This window comes from Anser cygnoides, chromosome 2 (assembly GCF_040182565.1).
Source record: "Anser cygnoides isolate HZ-2024a breed goose chromosome 2, Taihu_goose_T2T_genome, whole genome shotgun sequence".
Classification (NCBI taxonomy): domain Eukaryota; kingdom Metazoa; phylum Chordata; class Aves; order Anseriformes; family Anatidae; genus Anser; species Anser cygnoides.
In genome coordinates, this window is record NC_089874.1 from 105,199,890 (window position 1) to 105,219,719 (window position 19,830).

Below are 19,830 nucleotides of genomic sequence, written 5' to 3' on the forward strand. Positions count from 1 at the left end.
GGAGATATAGGTAACTACAGGTCAACTACTTATTTTTGGGAAAGAGATGTTAAACATTAGTTTTTCAACACAATGAAAAATAGAAGAAATATTTTCTCTAAAGAGGAAATCTGTTCCCACCCAACTTTCCAACTAGGATCAAACACTAACTCATATAATTCTGTAAATCCCAATTTCTTCTTAACCTTAGCCAAATATCCCCTCAGGAAATGGCAGTGAATATATCAAAGGCTCCAATGAAGCAATGTGTCCAACAATTTGGGAGGGAGCAAACAAATTTATTTAAACTAAAACCAAAGTAGCATGTGAAATTCAAAATATTTTATGACTTATTTATGATGGATTTTCATTTTATAAATGGAAAGCCTGAGACATAAGAAAGCTGTGACAGAAGAATGATCTAATGGAATAAGCTCTTGCCTTCAAAACAGAAAGTGTATTGAATTACACTTTTTAAATTCATGCACAGAAGTGGGTATGAAACTCCATAATTAACCACAACTGTACAGATAGCTTGATTTTTCAAAAACTCTGTGTACTCTAAAAAGCCTTTTTCAGATCCCACTAAGGATAATGAAATATCACTAGGTTCACCATATTTTGCTGGCAAGCAAAATCTGCAATTATATAAGTAAGAGGCTTAAACTTTTTTTTTTTTTTAAACTCAACAGTTATTAATTGTAGTGAACCTTAGTTTACTCATCTCTAAAATGGAATAAAATGCTCATATTAAGATCACTATGTTTATGCTGACCACAAAAAATAGTTATAGCATGTTATTGCATTGTGTAACTACAAAACTTTAAGAAGACATATTGTTGGTAGAAATTATCCACCTTATAGTGCATTTTTATTTTCCTTGAGTGATTTTTTTCTTTTATTTTCCTTTTCCTATGAACTAAAAAATAACAGAATCAAAAAAAAAAAAAAGAATAAGAAGAAAAATACTTCCCAATGTTTATTTCAAGAGCTCATTTTTGCTTCCCACTGAGAAAATTATACTCCCAGGGAGCTTTTACTTATAATTTATGAAATTTCAAAATATATTAAAACTTCAATTATTTGAGGTTAAGTATCTTTCACACAGGTTCTTAGGGCTAGGTTTCTTAGTTCCATGTTATTAAAAAAAAAAGAAAAAAAAAGCTTGCTAAATAACAATTCTGTATTCCTACTTTCTCTTTTTGGAGAATTAATTCGAAGGTGCAGTGCTTTGCAAATATTGAATCATGTATTCCTCAAAGAGCATGACATCTTCATTGGCATGTACATTGAGTTAGAAAATCAATGAAAGTCTTGAGATCACAGAATCACAGAATGGTTTGGGTTGGAAGGGACCTTAAAGACCATGTAGTTCCAACCCCCCCGCCACAGATTCCACTAGACCAGATTGCTCAAAGCCCCATCCAACATGGCCTTAAACACTTCCAGGAATGGGGCATCCACAGCTTCTCTGGGCAACCTGTTCCAGTGCCTCACCACCCTCTTCTTCACCCTAGTGAAGAATTTCTTCCTGAAGAATTTGTCACCCCTTGCCCTATCACTCTCTGATGAAGTGATCTCTCCCCACCTTTCCTGTAGGCCCCCTTTAAGTAGTGGAAGAAGACTGTAAGGTCTCCTCGGAGCCTTCTCTTCTCTAGGCTAAGCAATCCCAACTCTCTCAGTCTGTCTCAGCCAACTTTCTCATAGGAGAGGTGCTCCATCCCTCTGATCGTCTGCGCGGCCCTCATCTGGACCAACTCTAACAGGCCCATGTCTTTCTTGTACTGGGAGCCGCAGAGTTTAATGCAGTACTCCAGGTGGGGTCTCAAGAAAGAAGAGCTGAGGGGGAGAATCACCTCCCTTGACCTGCTGGTCACACTGGTTTTGAGTCAGCCAGGATGCGGTTGTCTTTCTGGGCTGCAAGCACACATTGCTGGCTCATGTTCAGTTTTGTGGACTCCAGCACCCCCAAGTCCTTCTCCACATGGCTGCTCTCAATCCACTCATTGTCCAGCCTGTATTTGTGCTTGGGATTGCCCTGATCCAGATGCAGGATCTTGGACTTGGCCTTGTAGAACTTCATGAGGTTCACACAAGTCCACCTGTCAAGCCTGTCAAGGTCCCTCTGGATGGCAACCCTTCCCTCCAACATGTCAGCCACACCACACAGCTTGGTGTAATCCAAGTGCAATTACATTATTCTTAAGCATCCATGTTCTATCAGTTTGAAATTATTTATTTTTAAATCAAATGCATTGCCCTGCAGAAGTACATAAGTTAAGCATCTAGGCTATGTGAATTCAGACTTTGATGTTCATACTTGGCTTACGAGGAGATTTGCTCACTCCAGTAAAACAGAACTCCAGTTAAGTATATTTCTTTAAAAAGAAAAATCTCAAATTATAAAACCAAACAAACCAAACCAAAAAAAAAAAAAACATAAAAAGTGTGTAAATGCACACGCCCTGTATCTCTTGCTAAAGTAAGAATATTAAGCAAAATGAGGGACCAACTAGACTAACTGGAGACTGAGTCAGCTTATGAACTATGATGCTACAGATGATTTATTGCCTTATGCCTTTTATCTAACTCATCAGCATAATGAAAAATCTTGGAAAAAAAAATCTCAAATATGATTACTTCGAGTACTGAGCCCAGAGGTAGTTTAAAGTTGATAACCACATTGGATTCCGTCTTCAGGTTCATTCAAGTTTCTTGGCTACATTAAGCTTTCCTTTAGTGCTTTTCTTTCCCTGTGCTCAGAATTATATAAGATTAGCAATTTGTTGCACAAGTGATTTAATCAGGATTCAACCAGTACAACATTATCAGATATGAGTAGCCATATAGTAAGAAACAATATTTATATGGTTGTCAATGTAGCACTACATATAAACACACCTATTATTTTGAGAGACAAAAAGGTAAAACAGTTGAAAATACAAAATGCTGAAAGACTTAGAAATGAAAGACTTAGAAATGTGTATTGGGTTTATATCCGAATGTTTTGATGGGCGGGGTGGGGGGAGTGCTGCAGGGGTAGCCTTTATGAGCAGAGTCCAGCAGCTGCCCCATGTCAGATCAGAGCCAGCTCCAGCTGGCTCCAAAAAGGGACCCACTGCTGGCCAGAGCTTAGCTGGTTGGGCCTCTGGGAGAGCAGATATAGGAAAAAGAAAAAAAATGCTGTGCAACAGCAGCTGGGGGAGCGAGGAGTGAGAAGCAGCCCTGCAGACACCAAGGTCAGTGCAGAAGCAGGGCAGGAGGTGCTCCAGGCACACAGCAGCAGTTCCCCTGCGGCCTGTGCAGAGGCCCCTGGTGGAGCAGGCTGTCCCCCTGCAGCCCATGGGTCCCACACGGAGCAGATCTCCACGCTGCAGCCCGTGGAGGAGCCCCCGGTGGAGCAGGTGGATGTGGCCTGGAGGAGGCTGCGGCCCATGGAGAGCCCCCGCAGGAGCAGGCCCCGGGCCGGAGCTGCAGCCCGTGGAGAGGAGCCCACGCAGGAGCAGGGGGTCTGGGGGGAGCTGCCGCCCGTGGTGGACCTGTGCTGGAGCAGTTTGCTCCTGGGGGATGGACCCCGGGGTATCGAGCCATGTGGGAGCAGTTCCTGAAGAGCTGCTGCCTGTGGGAAGCCCACACAGGATCAGTTCAGGAAGGACGGCATCCCATGGGAGGGACCCCATGTGGAGCAGGAGCAGAGAGTGACCGTGAAGGAGTAACAGAGACAAAGCATTAGGGATTGACTGCAGCCCCCACTGCCTGTTCCCCTGCACCGCTCAGGGGGAGGTCATAGAAGAGGGTGGATGGTTGGAAGGTGTTTTTATTTTGCTTGTAGTTTTTCACTGCCCTAGTCTGTTAGTAATAGAGAAAAAATTACACTAATCTATCTTTTCCCTGTGATGATAACTGTTGAGTGATCTCCCTGTTCTTATCTCAACCCTTGAGCCCCTTTTATCGTATTTTCTGCTCCTGTTCATTTGAAGAGAGGGAGTAAGAGAGCAGTTTTAGTGGAGTTTAGCTGCCTATAAGGCTAAAACCAAACATCATACAAGGAAACAAAAGGCTACTTTTAGGTTTTACTGCTGAGAACGCATAGAAAAAAAAAGACTTGCAAAATCAGTAAATCTGTAAACTTAAGGCAATATAAAATGATGACATTATTACAAGATTTTGAATTGTTTTCTTTGGTCAGAGATCAAAATGACTTTAAGTATGGTCTGAGAATCATAAAAGCATGCTGAAAAACAGTGAGTGTGTTATCACATAGCACAAAAGTTCAGTGGTGTTTCCACTTTGAGAGACACAAAATAAACTTCAGAATTGTTTTTGCACTGGGGTAGCACTCAGAATATCTTCATTCCTACTCAAGACCAAGGCAGACTTGAGTTTCCATGTTACTTCTTATTTTATAGAATGTAATTTTAACTTTTTGTTGTGTGTGTATTTATGTAATTCTTAGCATTTTAGGATTGCCATGGACTTTCCAGATAAAAATTCTGGAAATTGCTTATGAAATGGTATAAACCTTTTACTTCAAATATAAACATTCTTATCCTGGACTATTCTGAAATTCTTCATGTTAGATTTCCTGGTGCTTCTTATGCATGCTAATGCTTATGGTATATCTTTTATGTTGTATTTAATTGATCGATTGACATGATGTTGACAAAAAAAAATCTTTATCTACAGTCAATTGTCTTTTGACGAAGATTTGTTTCTCAATAATACACTACCTGACTGTCACATACCAGAGTAAGGATATTCTCAAATAATGCATGGGAGAATGAGAATAGAGATACGGCAATGCTAATCAGACTGGTTCCTCATCTCATATTTTGTTTTCAGTTTGCTTCGTATTTCTTTGGTAAGAAAATAATTAAAAGGGATAACTTGTAGAAAAATCCTCTCATGGATAAGGCTTTGGGGGAAAAAAATAAATCTCTATTTGTTTCTATATACAAAAACTACAAATAGAGTTTGTGATTTATTACTTGATTGGTTTCTAAAGCGTCAAGTCAATTTTCATGTTCAGATTTAACTTGTTGTGTCCTACAGACTAGAATCAAATAAAGAGCAATGTCCGGAATAGGAACATCTTCATTTTTGAATCTGGGGACTTACTGTCTTTCTCAATATGAAGCCTAAATTGATAAACATATATACAATAATCAAATACAGTGATCTTTAGCTTGATTTCCTACTGAAACAAATATTAAGTAATTTGACTGTCAATACATCAGTCTCTCATACCCTAAATGGGTTTTGATCTTCTACACAATTTCAGCTGAGTTTATCAAAGGGGTGAAGATTGCAGACATTAACAGATTTTATAACAGCCAACAGAAGGGCATTTAATAAAGCCAGTGATGCTGCTGCCTCCATTGGAGGAAGCAGAGAGCCCTCATCCAGGCTATCTAATAATCTCCATGTAATTCTAATTAGCAAATACTGCATATGCTTGTCAGCTGAACAAACAAAGGCAGAGGAATTAGCAGCAGCATTGTTAAGGTACATGGGGAACAGGAGACAAAGCTGTGGGGTGAAGGTCTATCTCAGAGGTATAGTGTTGAAAGGGACAAAGAAAGATTTTAGTATTGCCATGGTTTGGGCTGTGGTATAATTAATTTTGTTTGTAGAGGCCTGTATGATGCTGTAGTTTTAATTTTTGATGAAATTAGTGGTGATAACGCTGGTGGTTTTAGTTGCTGCAGAGCAGTGCTTGAACAGGGTCAAGGACTTTTCTGCTTCTTATGCTGACTCATCAGCGAGAAGGCTAGGGGTACACCAGAAGCTGGGTGAGGACACAGCCAGGACAGCTGGCCCAGACTGGCCGAAGAGATATCCCATAGCATATGGTGTTATGCTCAGAAAAAAAGAAAAAAAAAGAAAAAGAAAAACAAACAAACAAACAAAAAAACACTGGGGTAAAGAAGGAGGAATGGAGAATGTCCAGAAGTGATGGCATTTGTCTTCCCAGGAAAATGTTATGTGTGATGAAATCTGCTTGCCTTGGCTGAACACCTTCCTACCAATGGGAAGTAGCAAATGTATTTCTTGTTTTGCTTTGCTTGCACATGTGGCTTTTGCTTTACCTAGTCCTTATCTCAATCCATGAGTTCTTGAACTTTTACCTTTCCAAATCTCTCCCACATTCCACCTGGGGAGAGGAGTGAGCAACTGTATGGTACATAGCTGCTTGCTGGGATTAAACCACAACAAGAATAATTAAAGAACTGGAGGAAACAGGTTTAGGGCACACAAAGAAAACTTGGGGTATTCTAGCAGGGTGAGAAGAGATACAGATCATCTACAGAGGTCTCTTCCTACATGAATTATCCTATGAAACTAGATGAGGAAGACTAGAGTACAGATTGCATTATTCTGTCATAAATGAGACTTCAGTAATTCCAGTATTTCATTTTTTTTTTCCTCCTAAATTATGGATTTTTTTCAGATCGCATTAGGAGATGCACACCTCATCCCATGCCCAGGCACTACAAAGGCACTCAGTACTCAACTTTGTAGTGTTTTCTCTTTCCAAAATGACAATATCATTAGCAATGGTATTTGTTTAGCAATAATCTCTGTCCCTAAATCCAATACTTGGTTATTTGATAATAGGAAGTCCTATTTCTGTAAGTGCTGCTGGGGTCAGACCTTATTAGGCTCACAGTGACTGGTAAAGAATTCCCAACAATATTGCAACAGCATTTCAGCCACTGGATAGTTGGAGGATTTAACCTCCACTTCTGAATGCCATTATGTCCTTTAAGCAGTTACTTCTACTTCCTAGGAACAGTGCAGCAAGACATGTACCACGAATGGAATGAATTTAATGCCTTATTGCAAAATTATGTGAAGTACTTATCTCCTTGCAAAGAAGTTTTTATTATTTTTATTTTTATTTTTATTTTTTTCCTGTTATTTAAGGTTGTGCTAGCATGCAAAAAGTATGACTACATTTTAACTAAGGAATAGGCTGTTATGTTAGCTGACCATAAAAGTATCCACAACCCTTATGGGTGAAAAAGAGGAAATTTACAATTTCTGCAGTAAGAATCTTTTAACAGATGATTGATGTAGTCCCCATCTAGCAGTTCTCAGCCTCAGGTAAACACAACACTGCCTTAAATTAACTTCTGCTCTGAAGGCTTCCATGTGGCTTTCGAAGTGGAATTTGAAATTCTTAGTGTGTATTCCCTCTGGCTATGCCTCTATTTGCCTATCAACCAATTCCTCTTCCTGGCCCACCTGCATCAGCACATCTCCCACAGAGCACAGTGCTGCAGGTGGCTTCATGCACTCTGAGCAATATATTCAAGGCTATCGCAGCTACAAGAATATACCAAGGAGAGTACATGGACAGATCTATACAGGATTAGGGCCAGGCTCACATGAAGATGGTTGCAAATAAACAGTCCTAATAATAATGAGTAATTATAACAACCGTAATAGCAACAACAAAACTGACCCCCAGATATGCATTAATCCTATTTATTATACAAATTTGAAAAGTTCATGCAGAAGAAAATAAGCATTTAACTACTATTCAGCAAAATCTGTAAAATTACATTCATTCCTGTAAAGAAACAAGCCTCAAAATGGCAGTTAAAGCACAGCAGCTGGCAAGTGCTTTGCTGTCTGTGAAGTTCATCAGGATCATGAACACATTTTCAACAAGGCCAAATTCAAGATCCTGCATCTGGATCAGGGCAATCCCAAGCACAAATACAGGCTGGACAATGAGTGGATTGAGAGCAGCCATGTGGAGAAGGACTTGGGGGTGCTGGAGTCCACAAAACTGAACATGAGCCAGCAATGTGTGCTTGCAGCCCAGAAAGACAACCGCATCCTGGCTGACTCAAAACCAGTGTGACCAGCAGGTCAAGGGAGGTGATTCTCCCCCTCAGCTCTTCTTTCTTGAGACCCCACCTGGAGTACTGCATTAAACTCTGCGGCTCCCAGTACAAGAAAGACATGGGCCTGTTAGAGTTGGTCCAGACGAGGGCCGCGCAGACGATCAGAGGGATGGAGCACCTCTCCTATGAGAAAGTTGGCTGAGACAGACTGAGAGAGTTGGGATTGCTTAGCCTAGAGAAGAGAAGGCTCCGAGGAGACCTTACAGTCTTCTTCCACTACTTAAAGGGGGCCTACAGGAAAGGTGGGGAGAGATCACTTCATCAGAGAGTGATAGGGCAAGGGGTGACAAATTCTTCAGGAAGAAATTCTTCACTAGGGTGAAGAAGAGGGTGGTGAGGCACTGGAACAGGTTGCCCAGAGAAGCTGTGGATGCCCCATTCCTGGAAGTGTTTAAGGCCGTGTTGGATGGGGCTTTGAGCAATCTGGTCTAGTGGAATCTGTGGCGGGGGGGGTTGGAACTACATGGTCTTCAAGGTCCCTTCCAACCCAAACCATTCTGTGATTCTATGAATTTCTTGCCAAAGGAGCACTCAGACATATGTGGAAAATCAACTTTCTAAGAACTTTGTAGGAAGAAGCCAAAAATATATGGACACAATTTCCTGGCTGCTTTAGTCTTTGAGATTGTCAATCATTATTTTTCAGCTCTATGTCCAGACCGTGTACTTGCCAATGAAGTAATTAACCAATGCCCTAACTACTTCCCAAATATCACTTTTCTTTTTTGAGCTGAACAAAGGTGGTCAGTATCACTTACCTCTTTCACGTGTGGGAATATGCCTAAACTATTTACTGCTGTAACGTGAGCTGTCTGGATGAAGACCTATTCCTGGCTTAAGCAGGCTTTCTCAGGCATTAGCTCCATTCCCACTTATCAGTTTGGAGGACAGATATGAACCTTTTTTTTTTTTTTTTTTTTTTTTGGGTATTTTGGGAGCACAATAGCTAGGAATACTTTAGCAGAAATTCTTTCTTGTAAATTGACTTCTGTATTTATTCTCTCTTTCACTTGTACTGTAACTTAACTTCTGTTACTGTTGGGCAGAATTCCATGCAAGTCTGGAAAGCATCCAGGTTTTAAACGCGTAGATCAACCTGACCGATGATCTTAAATGTAATAAAAGCCAATCATTTGAACTGGATAATGGCTCATTTTGGTTTCTTAGTATATAAATCTCTTCCAGAATCCTTTTATAAAATGATCTCTGTTCCATTATTGCATAAAAATAACTTAGATATGCAAAGTGGAAATGAACTTTTTTTCATTGTTAGAAAACTGCATTAACCTTATTAAAAATGCTAATTTTGAAATGTTTACATATCCGGTTGATTTGAAAATTAATTACATTTAACATATTAGATCAGTTGAATTCTGATTAGATCTGTTTTATGGGAATACAGAAAAATGAGGTTTTTCTATAAAATATGGATTTTAGGCTACAATTGTATTAGCTATGTTCATTTTATGGTAGCAATTCAATTGTTTGTCTTACAAAAACATTCTGAATTTGAAAATGTAGAAAATACATCACTGACAGCTTGTTTTGGTTTGTTATCTTTTGAGGAGTGAGGGAAACTGCAGAAAAGTGGAGCGGTGTGAAATTTAAAATTGCATAGCAATATATTACCTAGATATTGTTCATAAAGCATCTGATCCTAATATATGTACTTATTTATTTATTTATTTTCCAGCATAGCAATTCCTCTGCAGGAGAACGAAGGTTAATGTTTTTGATCTCTGTGAATATATTACTGGCCTACAGAAAAAACACATGCATAACAAGATTGTTTTACTTTCCTCCCTGTTTAGAAGGCTCTTCAGTCTCCACTGCAGAAAGTTATAGTTTTTAAATATCATAGCAGGTGTTGTGGTACAGTTTGAACTGAGCTCCAAGAGAGCTATATTTAGTATATGTATGTCTTTGCACAGAAGGGAATAAATTTCATCTGATGTCATCTTATTCATCCCTGTCTTTGCTCAGAAACAGGAGACACAGAAGGGAGTAATGAGAATTCACTAAAGTTGGCTTCATCTGTGTCACTGCACACTGGGTGTGCAGAGCTTACATATGATATAGGCTTTTATCCGGGGCAGGGGGGAGGAGGGGGAATTTATTAGTATTTCCATGCCTGATAATTGGCAGTTATATAAGAACAGATTCATCTGTCTAAGCCTGAAATTTTTCAGCAGTAGGGTGGTGATGTAGCTCTGATACCAGATGGCCTATGGCAGCAGGTCCCACTGGCCATATGCAGCTGCTTCCTTTTTGGAGAGCGTGCACAGCAGCATGTCAGTATTTGCATAGCATGTCCAGAAACGTGCTTGCAAAGCAGCAGTTACTGATGGTCTGTGAGCTCTCTGGGAGCTCCAGCAGAGAGAGCACACAGGTCTCTAGATGCTTATAGGGGAACTGTGGCGGGGAGGGGCGCAAAGTGGAGTGAAGCATCAATTTAGGGTTGATGGTGAGCTGAGCGCAATGAGGTGGAAGGTAGTACTGTTGAGTGGGAACACAAGTTTGGCTGTTCAGTGCAGAAACAAGTAAAAATGGGAAAAGGCAGAAGATCTTTTTGGGGGCCTAGATGTTGAAGGAATGGAGCAATGCCATTCGTCCTCACTGCTGAATAGTCACGTGGGCTGGCACACAGCCTGATTTTTCTGACAGGGCTCTCAGTTGCTGCTGTTATGCTGGTAAATTGTATTATGAATCTTTTCTTGAACAGATGCTTAGCCTGCCTAATGGCTGGATCAACAAGCAGGAAATAGAGTAAACAGACTGGGGTGAGAAAGTTTTAGAGTTCCTGATTTCATCTTTTAAGAAACTGTGTCATTTAAAAAGCCATATTTTGGCCCTTTATTAGGGATACCTACCTTCCAAGGGAGATGTATCTACAATTACCATGTCCTTGTCAGCAATAAATCAGAAAGAACTATTTTGCTTAAATATTTTGGAGCAAAAATAATTTCTTTTAATATTTTTGTGGAGAGATATTACAAAACTAGTTGTGCTTACTTTTGTTTTTTACTACTGTAACTCTCATTAAAATCACTTATTTATTATCCCAATAATTTAACTAATGCTTTACTTTTGCCATTCTGGCAGCAGTGATTATTATTATTAGCAGAAACTGGGGACAGAATTAGTCCATGCAGTTCATCTACCTACCTGTCTGTTCTTAAGTATACTTAGCATTTGAAGGTTAGTTTTTTCCAACCTAATAGCTTGTATTACTACACATTAGTTACCTTCTGTGTGAAGAAATTTATTCTGAACTCCCCTGCTGACCAATCTTTTCTTAGCTTTGGTTCATGCCCTTTGTTTTTCAGCCCATTACTCCGTCAAATAATTTCAGGGCATCTGCCTTCTACATGCCCTTCAAATCCGTGTCTCTTAATCATTGTATTCTGCTAATCACTTCTGTCCTAATTAATACAAATGTTGCCTAATCTCTTTTCAGAATTTTTGCCCCACATTAGTATCTTGATTGCTCATTGTCTCCATGGTTGCTCTTACCATCTGGTTTATCAAACTGTGTCAGGTATTCTCACTAATCACCTGTGGCAAGGTCCACACAGCCTTCATTAAAAAACTCAAGCTCTGGGATCAAGCATCACAAATTTGTGGCCAAAACCTATGCTCTGTCATGAGTTAAATGAGGACAGTAGGTGACATCCTAATGTTAGCAAACCACTTCTCATCGCCTCTCTGTTCTTGCTAAATTGATCTCAGTACTTCCTAATAATCTTTTACATGCAGAAGGGATCAAATTTTCAGACAGATACTTCCAGAATACTGTAAGACAGAAAGCCCTAATGAAAAAAAAATATATTCCATGACATTGTGGCAGACTGTGAATTCAACTAATATGAAATTATTCCTCAGAAACTGATTTTTACTACCAAGATAGGAGGAAAAGGACTGGTACTGTTATATGCAAGGGAGTTAGGTGAAAACAGCATACCAAAAGCTAATTGTTAGGATGGTCATATGAATAAAGCATGATCCTGAGTTGTTCCTTTTCAGGGCCTCAGTCATGGTTAAATTTTGGCTCATCATAGCAGTTGATAGATTGCTACGGGACTAGTCTTTTACTCTGGCCCAGTATTTCTTCAGCACTGGAGCTCTAATTAGACTCAAGTTTTAACAGAGGTAGAAACTTTGAAGGCAAAATAATAAATGAATTTGGAATATGGAATATGTGACAGTCGTACCCTGTGCCATCTCAAAGAGATTTCTGTTCTGTATTCCTTTAATATGGAAGAACATACAGTAAGGATCAGGATTTTATGGGATATTGAAATGTCGTATAGTGAGTAGGTAGTTTGCAGTTCATCCCAGAAAGAAATTAAGGTATTGGTAACAAAGAGAAACACTTCCAGTATAATATGAGTATCATGTAAATTTATTATATTTTATGTATATTATATGCATTTTATTCTCAGAAACATGTAAAGAAGAACATTTCTGCACAGTATTTTCAGAGACGGTATATTAGCCTTTTGTCATTTTTCAGTGCCACTTAATGCATACTTATTTGTCTCCCTGTGCTGGTTTCACACTGATGACTAGGTAAGTTCCACCATGCTTCTAACTCCCCCTCTTCAAATGAACAGGGGCAAAAAATACAATGAAAAGGGTTCAAAGGTTGAGATAAAAACGGGGAGATCACTCAACAATTACCGACGGTAAAAACAGACTCTATGTAATTTATTTAAAAACAGATTAGTGTAATTTATTGTCTATTACTAACAGACCAGGGAAGTGAGAAACTACAAGCAAAACAAAAACAACTTCCCACCATCCACCCTCTTCTATGTCTCCCCCCTGAGCGGTGCAGGGAAACAGGCAGTGGGGGCTGCAGTCAATCCCTAATGCTTTGTCTCTGTCACTCCTTCACAGTCACTCTCTGCTCCTGCTCCACGTGGGGTCCCTCCCATGGGATGCCGTCCTTCCTAAACTGATGTGGCGTGGGCTTCCCACAGGCAGCAGTTCTTCAAGAACTGCTCCAACATGGGTCTGTACCACGGGGCAGCTCCCCCCAGACCCCCTGCTCCTGCGTGGGCTCCTCTCCACGGGCTGCAGCTCCGGCCCGGGGCCTGCTCCTGCGGGGGCTCTCCATGGGCCGCAGCCTCCTCCAGGCCACATCCACCTGCTCCACCGGGGGCTCCTCCACGGGCTGCAGCGTGGAGATCTGCTCCGTGTGGGACCCATGGGCTGCAGGGGGACAGCCTGCTCCACCAGGAGCCTCTCCACAGGCCGCAGGGGAACTGCTGCTGCGTGCCTGGAGCACCTCCTGTCCTGCTTCTGCACTGACCTTGGTGTCTGCAGGGCTGGTTCTCACTCCTCACTTCAGTCTTCTCTCCCAGATGCCCAACCAACATCATCCACTAGCTATGTTCTGGCCAGTGGCAGGTCCTTTTCATAGCCAGCTGGAGCTGGCTCTGATCTGACATAGGGCAGCTGCTGGGCTCAGCTCACAGAAGCCACCCCTGCAACACCCCAAATACACTGCCAAAACCTTGCCAAGTAAGTCCAATGTGCTTCCAAACCTTACCATTATAGTTCTTCCTGTCCTTGAAGGAAAGGGACAGAAATAGGATAAAATCTATATGAATGAAGCCAAAAAAGTTATTTATTACTGTACAGACAGTTAAGTCTGCCCACCTGAATCATGTTCCTCAAATTCATGATGCCCCTGAGGTTCACAGAGCTTCCTCAGTGTTTGCCAGTGAAAGTAAGTGGGATTCCGTTATTAGAATATTCTTTCTTTTCTTGTTCTAACGAATATGTGAATAGCAAATACAGAGTACCATCTATTTTATGTTTATCTTCAATAATTTACTTATTTATTTAACAAATCCATCCATTAAATTTGCTTGGCTATCTATTCTAAAATATACATGGTTTCTGTGGTGTCTTTTATTCTACTTTATTATTTTAAATATGACACGTAAATGAATAGTCATTATAGAATTATAATTTTATTTTATAACTTTACGCTTTTTAATTAACCTACTTTATCTCAGTATAATACCAGTATAAGTGAAAAGGTTTTTGCTCAAAGTTTGTTCATAAATGTCTTGGTTTTGCATTACACATTAGCAATGCATACTAACATTTCCAGAATTATTCTGTCCAAGACTGAGCCCTAGAAATCCTCCCTTCACATATTTTTGTAATGTCAGTAATGTGAAGACACTGCTAGTCCAATAATGCTGCTTTGTAGGCAGGAGGCAGGATATTTATATGCATGTTATTATATTTCTAGTCATCATGAATGAGTTAGTAGCAATGGCAAAAACATACACAATAAAATGCCAGAGCAACATTTAAAATTGAATTCAGTTGTTATACAGATTTTGATTCTGTAGTTACAGTACTGACATACTATTGCAGAAATTATGTCACAGTGTCAGACTGTTGAGCAAATTCTGTTTAATAGATCAATTTGGAATCAATTTGTTATCAGAGAAGGAGTTCTTGGTTATTCTGGGGAAACGGTAAGAAAAGAATAAAAATATTTATCTTACCTTGGTACTTTTAGTATATTAGTGTACCTTTACACATAAGGAACTAAATATCGACATGCCATTCACCAAAAATACACTTGACCTTTCTTTTATGGGCTGAGATCTTTTATAAGCTGCATCAATCAGGAAATTATTGAGGATTATGAATCCTCAGTATGGCATATGCATATGTGCGAATCCTCATCAAGGATTTTATCCTTGAAGATTAGTATCTGGAAATAGATCCATTGCTCTATCTTAAGTAGGAAATCTTATTTCAAGCATGAGAGGAATAAGTTGATGACTACAAATTAAAAATAAAAAGCAGTTCTGTTTTACATTCTCTTCTGCATGTTTGATTATTTATTTATTTATTTATTTTTGTAAATCCAAACCTCGTATTTTTTTTTTTTCCTTTGAGGATATATAGTGACTTCTAACAGTAAGCAAATCAAAATAGTTCTGATAAAAAATAATATTTATATTTCCATTCTATAAATGAGTAAAATAATCTATTTGGTAGAAAATCAAATGCAGATGGCAAATTACTTTTTCTGACACTTCTAAAGAGAAAAGAATCAACAGTGTGTAGAGTCTGATCAAGCCGTGTCAGTCTCTGGACACTGTTTACTGGTTGCACCAAAAAAAAATTATAGTCAAAAGGAAAAAACAGTATTTTATGCTCATTAGAAGATAACAAAGAGATAGGCCTCGTCAAATGTATCTCACAAGTTAATATATGACTGTACCTTGCTGTTTCTAACATTTTGTCATTAAATAAGAGTCTGGATGATGATGTATTGGAGAACAGTATTTTTTTTTTTTCTAACTTCTCTAATAAAAGTCTTCTTTCCATCCCAAAATGTGAGAAATCATTCACTAACATATTCCCAGTTTCATGACTTATTGTTCACATACTATTTTCAGCTCTGGCTCAAGTTGATGGAGAATGTTAAATGCCAACTGTGTGAAATAGGTTGTAATGTTCTATTTTTTTTTCTACTTTTTTGAAGGATATAGAAAATGAATAATGTCAAGCTAGAAGTATTTTTATTGAGATTTGGCACCTCATAGGTTTATAACTGAAAACATTTTGAGATGTTTTCTACATTAAATAGCAACATTTGTTCACCACAATATGACTTGGAAAGACAAAGAGTTCTGAAAGCCAAGTCAACTTTCTCAAAACTGTTTGTTTCCTCAAAAGCAAAGGAATACTATTGCAGTAGCAGATGTAAGCAGAATGTTCTGAAAAGGCAGTGCAGATCAAACTTAAGTTTGTGCAATGGTGAGGAAAAAGGCAAAAAACATAGTTAAACTCATGAAAATTGATTGTATGATCTGACACTAATTGGAAGGAAAACTCTGGAAATGAGCAGATGGAGCCATTAATTAAATTAATTATGAGGCCATACCAATGTAATGAGTGTTGCCACAAATCACCTCACCAGTACCTGCGTCCACCACTTGCAATGGTATGTATTAATGACTTGGCAAAAACACTTGCAATTTTTATTTTTTTATTTTTCTAATTACTAAGTCAAGGAAGAATAAAATTTGTTTTAGTTCAGGAGGACTGAAACATAAGCTTTTCTTAATTGCAAGCTTTTTGAAACATGAGGTGTTTCACTTAATACACTTCATCTATAATTCAGTCAGCACTGTTCAGTGGTAAAAAGCCAATAAACAGATGCTAGCAATTTGAAGATATACACTTTAACCAATAATTATCTTCTTCCATTAAACTGTGAGAAATATTTAATAAGAATTCACTTTTTCTTGTACTTACCAGAACTTCACCCTGCTGAACAGACAATCTTAATTTCACATTAACTAATGGGTAAGAAAGAACAATGGAAGAATGTGGTCTATATTATTCGTCTTATCAAGAACTTCTAACTTGCTGAAGGGAGAGTACATTTTAGCAGAGATCCAGATTATGTTTGGCAAATCATGTAGTTCCTCAGGTGGTAACATTTTAAAAATAGCAAAAGTATGTACACTCCTAATAGATGAAAATTGGATAGAAGGAGATGTTGTGTGAAAGCATTCTGGATTGAGAAATTCCATCTTTATTTGCTTTTAATACAGATTGACAGGAGGAAGACAATAAAAAGTTACAGTGTATTCTTCCATAGATTGACATTTATGTTGTAACTTCCTTCAGACATTAGGCAAACACAGAAATGAAACAGAACGTCATCATGTAGATTAAAAGGACATTTCTATTTATTGTAAACACCAAATATTTGTATTTATTCTTCAGTAACTACTTGTTACCTGCAAACCTCTTGCCTGCTTAATTTTGAAACACCTTAAAGAACACCAAGTACTGCAGCTTAAGACAGTTTTCATTTTGTGGCCCTTTACAGATCAGCATTTCTCACCATATAGGAGGCAAAATCAAACTGAGGACTGCAAGGTGTAATGGTTTGCTCCTTCTAAATCTAGAGGGAAAAAAAAAAAAGAAAAAAAAAGCTTTAAATGAAGACTGGAAATACAAGTTAATAAAAAGAATGCTATCCTATAAGATAAAGACTTAAATCACTGAGGGGAATGGTTGGTTTGCAAATTAACAATAATTGCTAAACCTCAGTATAAGAATTGTGGTTTCAAAACTTTCATAATCAAGAACTGTAAATTGGAAGACTTCCTGAGAAATATATCTAGTTATGCTCGGTGTGCCTGGATCTTTGACCTGACATGCAATTACATGTCTATCTTTGCTCTACGTAAATAAAATTCATAATAGAGGAACTGATATAGGCAAAATAACTAGTTTCTTTTTCACAATGACAATGAAGACAAAGATAGTTCCAAGTTTATGTTCCTTTTTTTTTTTCCTTTTTTTTTTTTTTCTTTTTTCCCAAAATACAAACCTGTAGTAGATGCACAGGTTTTCAGAGATCTTCACACAAAAGTAAAAAGGACCCTGTTCATAAAACCCATGTTTTTTTAAGGGAATACATAAATAAATAAATAAATAAAATTAAAAAGAGCAATAGAAGGAATAAAATCTTTCAAATTTCAAGTCAGCAGAATTTTAAGCTTGATCATATCCAGTAATGTAGATAAACGATAAATTGAAGAAGTACTTAGGTGCTTAGGAGGAGGAGGAAAACAATGCTTCAGTTACTCAATATTTCCCTATAGATGCTGAAAGTAAGCTTTAAAGCATCTGAGATTTTATGTCTAAACTTTACTATTCTTAATAGGCCCTTATTTTTGTTTGCAGTTTGCATAGAGTTTATAAAAATATGGACTCTCCAGTCTTTCATAAATGTGTATTATTATGGTGCTTATAGGTTGAAATTGCAACCATGAATAGTAGGGGATTTTTTTTTTACATTTTTTTTTAGCTTTGTATGAACACTTTACACAGTAATTTAATCTACACCAAATTCATGACAATTTTTACCTCAAAGTAACCTTTAACTGTAAAGAAAGACTTTTTACTGTGGTGCCATATCACTTTTTCAGTTAAAAGACTCAAGTAGCTTTAGCCTCTTTTTAGACAGCTCTGTATTGTACATAAAATATTTATGGTAGACATACTCTTTGAAAAGCAAAACAGAAACAAACAGTTTGCTCTCTGTGCAGTTGTAATACTTAAGATGTAGAAGAGTAATTCATCCCTCTGAAAATATTAGCCAGTAATGTTAGAAAAAGAAATGTTAACTGCACCATATGGCCTATAAATGTCCTTTCTATAATAAAACATTTTTTTCTTGCTCTCTCTTTTTCCCCACGTTTCTCCCAGAGGCAGTTGTCTAAATTGCTTACCTGACTCTTGAGGAAATTAGAAATATTTATAATATGATAAATTATCTTCAAAAACATCAATTTTTTATTTTTATTTTTTAAATTGAGAAGTACTACTATACCATGGGAAGTGGACCTGTTGTTTTGAGATTGTATACATGCATTAATATGTATACATATTAATGGCTATGCAGGAAGTATGGATGGCTCAATTAAAAGCTCATCTTAAACGTTGCAGTACTGTATTTTTACAAAACTCTCAACGCACTTGAAACCTTTTTTCCTTCTTTTAAATACTTATCATTATAGCAATTGTAGCAAACCCCACAGCTTGTATTTTTTTCTTTTTTCCTTTTTTTTTTTAGGATATTCTAAATCCAGGCTTGTTTCATATTTTCAGATAAAAGGATAAAGTATATATAAAAAAAAAAAGACAAAAAAAAAAACAACACTTTTTGCCATGTTGTCGTTGTTGTATTTAAGCAGTCAGTTAGATTAGTTTTAAATTTTATTATCTGTCTTATATCAGGACAGGTATTAAATGCATCACAGCAATTTGCATGGGTGAATGGTCTGATCTGCTATGGCATATGCTATACTAATGCTATTCCAAACGTACTATTATCAAAAGTTTGTGATACACTATGGAAATAAATAAACACAGATTGACATAACAGGATAAACTTTCGATTAGAGGTTTTTCATAATATTTTGGCTTGTATTATATCATCTTTAAGATTCCTATTTTTAGATAATATAACTTTCCCAGTGGAGCTTTTCTCTTTCCCTAAAACAAATTTATGGAGACTTCTTTTAGGTCTCCATGAGGAACCTCCACAAGAAGAACAAGTTATTGGTTATTTATTTGTCTTTGGGATGCTTTTTAGAATTAGCTGTGTTTCTGTTTTATGAGGGGAATTTCAACAAATAATGACATTTAGAAGATAAAAGACAGAGTGATGACATTTGAAAATGAAGTATTGCAATTATACCTACACTCTGTGTTTACAGCACATCTTTTACTGTTTCCAAGCTTCAACTACAGAGGAGACAGTGTACAATAGTGATAAATCTGAGTGCAGAGCCCAGAAGAGCTTGAAATTCCATGGAACCACTGTTCCAATTTTCAGCAGAAACTAAATATTTGTGTCTAGTTTTGAGTGATTTCTGTGGAAATAAGAAACTCCCTACAAAATCATTTAGTTTTAAAAATTCAGTTTGCAAAATAAATTATTTTTGTTTTTAATTTTAGTGAAAAAAAATAATCAATATATCCTCATATACCAGGATATATTGATTCTTCTTCTACAGAAGGAACAGCTAGTCTGTACACAAAAGCAAGAGTAACCATACTTGCAATTTATACTGGGTAGTGTTCTGAGACCTTAAGCAAACTCTGATCTTGGAAGCAGTCTGTGACATTTCAGAGTGCTGCGTGGGCCAATTTATCTTGCTCTTCTTGGTCAAAATTGCCTTGGATGGTCAGACGCGACATTGCAGCCCGCAGAGCAACCTTCGTCCAGCCTATTCCAGAACGTCATTTTATGGGGGGAAGACAGAAGGAGTGGACAGGTTGTGATTCTGTCTGGCTGCTGCAGAAGAAGGGAAGGGAAGGGAAGGGAAGGGAAGGGAAGGGAAGGGAAGGGAAGGGAAGGGAAGGGAAG